Raw genomic sequence first — 2,970 nt, forward strand, 5'->3', positions numbered from 1 at the left:
ATTTTCTTTTTCTGATTGGCTTGCGGTTGAATGTGCAGGAACAAGATGGCCACCAGGGGAGCAGCAGAAAGCAAAAGCTTTAAGGGAAACTCCTAATTTGTCTAAATTCTCTGCTCACCCCGTAGCACAGTGGTCCCCAACCTTGGCTGCACATGAGACTCACCCAAGGAGCTTCAAACAGCACTGACGCCAGGTCCCCAGCTCCATCCATTAACTAAACCGGCCTGGGGTGCAACCTAGCACCACACTTCTCTCCAGAGAAGGAACCTCTGAGGCCACCCTACTCTTCAGGGAGGGTGGACCACCACGGGGCTAGACCTTGTGACTCCCAGCAGGGGTCCCCGAGCCTCCAGCGTCTCCAGCACCTCCAGCACCCGGAGCTTGTTGGAAATGCAAACTCTCAGGGCCCATCCAAACCTACTGAATCAGAATCTGTATTTTCACAACCTCTCCAGGAATTCAGGCAGATTCGAGTTTGAGGAACGATGGTCCTAGTAACCAGAAGGGCCCCTGGGGAGTTTCCAGTCCAAGTCGGTATCTACGGTTTAGGGGTGCAGAGGTCGAAGCCCAGAGGGCAGAACCCATTTGCTCAAGGTCATCAGCCAGGCGCTGGGTGGGCTGGCACAGACCTCAGACCTCAAGACCCCCATCCCAGTCCACAGCCCCCGCTCTCCCAGCCCAAAGCTGGGCCTGGGCCCCAAGTGGCAAGCACTGGCGGCAGGAATTTGGGGGGGTTGGGGAACTTGCCCAGAGCTCTTGGGATGTGGACTGTGGAGGGGGGGGTGTCCCAGAAATGGCTACGACACCCTCCCTGACTCAAGGTGCTTCCGTCCAAGGGCCATTTAATACTCGAGGTCCAGATGAGACCAGGAATGTACCTTGCTACATCACAGAGTGGGGATGGAACACAAACCCGTAAGGCTACCCTGAGAACTGTCTGGGGTAACACGCTTCATACCTGGCATCTAGCTGGTGCTCAACATCATGATGATTCCATTCTACTCAAAACCTGCTCCTCCCAGGACCCCGGCGAGCACGCTTTGGTATCTTCTGCAGCCCCTTGAGTTGCTCCTTCCATCTCTTTGCACCCCCTAACGAATGGTAGCATTTGTTTAGTACCGTACATATACTGAAGCAGTTCATATGAGCTCATCTACTCCCACAATACTGCTTTAAGACAGATGCTACCCATACCCCGATTTAAAGGTGAAGAAACTCAAGCCCTCGCTGGTTTGGCTCAGTGGACAGAGCATCGGCCTGTGGACTAAAGGGTCCAGTGTTCAATTCCAATCAAGGGCACATGCCCAGGTTGTGGGCTCGATTCCCGGTAGGGGGCGTGCAGGAGGCAGCCTTTCAATGATTCTCTCTCATCATTGATGCGTCTCTCTCCCTCTCCCTTCCTCTCTGAAATCAATAAAAATAAATAAATAAAGGTGAGGAAACTCAAGAACAGAGCCCCTCGAGCCACACGTTCCCCCTCGATAACTCCTCCTCTGGTCGCTGTGGGGCCAAGCTCTAGTCTTTGCTTTGAGCCGTCACCCTCTCCTCTGACTGACAGGCCCACATTTCCAAAGGCCAGCGGGACTTGTCCACACGGACGCCTTTCCCTGACACCCAGCCAACCCGAGTGCCCAGCCCCTTCCTCCAGCTTGAGCGTCTGGAGCTCACCCCGTCCGTCTATCTATTACAGCAGAGTGCATTCTGTGCAGACGGCTGGCTCAGCATGGCCGCCGGCCTCCTGCCCTGACTGTGGGGTCCTGGCAAGCAGGAATCTGTGTGTGTGTGTGTGGCGGGGGGGCTCTCGCAGACCCAAGCAGCACAGTGAATGTAGGACTCACCCAGCTCTCGGCCCAGTTTCCGGTCCCAGCAATCCCACTCAGCACCCAGTACTATTGCCATCTGATCCTCTAAGTGCTGACACTTCCCCTGGACCATCCTCTCCAGCAGCCTTCCATCACCATCACCACGCCCACCCCCCCCCCCCCCCCCCCCCAAGGGTCCTCTCTGCTCCGAACTGCCTCCAACTGCCTCGGATCTCTCACTTCCCCCACATTCCAACAGACCAACTACTCATCCGGCCTTGATATTTGGGGGGGAGGATTGGCCAGCACTGTTGTAGACTGTCCCTCCATGTGGGCTTATCTACTATTTCCTGGTGAATACATCCAGATAATGCAGCGGAGGCAAGAATAACACAGAAGTGGTGATCTGTCCTCAGCACATCCTACCGACAGGTATCATTACTGCTGGTTTCAACTTTGGCGACTTGGAAAAGGTGACGTCTGGCAGGTCTCTCCACCGAAGAATTACAATTTTTCCCCTTGGCGATTCTTGCCTGTCATTATTATGCCAGGCGGCTCCCCCGCTTCTCAATATGTAGATACATATGCTCTATACATAATATCCACGGACATGTGTGTGTTTACATAACCCATTATTTCCATCAGGATGGACTCATGGATACTTACTTTATTCTATGAGTTATAATCCATTACTATCAATATTTCTTTGTTCATTTATTTGTTTGCCAAAAGGACCCCCGACCTGGCCTTTGGGAGCACCTTGGAGTTAGCCCGTGTCCTGACAGCCCCCATCATCTCTGAACACTCCTAGCTTCCTGGGAGTTTCATACCCCAAAATCCTCTGTCCCTCTCTACTCATCGCCTCGAATAGCACCAGGCGTCCGCGAGGCCGGGAGACTGACGCCCGGAGGCGGCGAGGCCGGGAAAGGGGCTGCAGACCTTTCTCTTTAGCAGCAAAGAAGACGCCCTCGCCGGCGGCCCTCTTGGCGCAGTGGGCAGCGCGTCAGTCTCATAATCTGAAGGTCCTGAGTTCGAGCCTCAGAGAGGGCACAGGCCTTTTGCTTGGCGGCGCCCGGCAGAGCGGCAGTGAGCGTGCCCCCCGCTCCCGAGAACACAGGTAAGAGAACACGGTGTTGGCGCTGCGGCGGGGAAATGGACACATCGCGGC

At 54.9% G+C, this 2,970-nt stretch overlaps 1 non-coding gene across 1 annotated transcript; it reads left to right on the plus strand.

Moving 5' to 3' along the window:
• The first annotated feature begins 2,779 nt into the window (after positions 1–2,779).
• Positions 2,780–2,852, plus strand: TRNAM-CAU. Its single transcript has one exon. It is a non-coding gene; the product is annotated as a tRNA-Met (tRNA).
• The last annotated feature ends 118 nt before the right edge of the window (positions 2,853–2,970 follow it).

Source organism: Myotis davidii, unplaced genomic scaffold, assembly GCF_000327345.1.
Source record: "Myotis davidii unplaced genomic scaffold, ASM32734v1 scaffold453, whole genome shotgun sequence".
Classification (NCBI taxonomy): Eukaryota; Metazoa; Chordata; class Mammalia; order Chiroptera; family Vespertilionidae; genus Myotis; species Myotis davidii.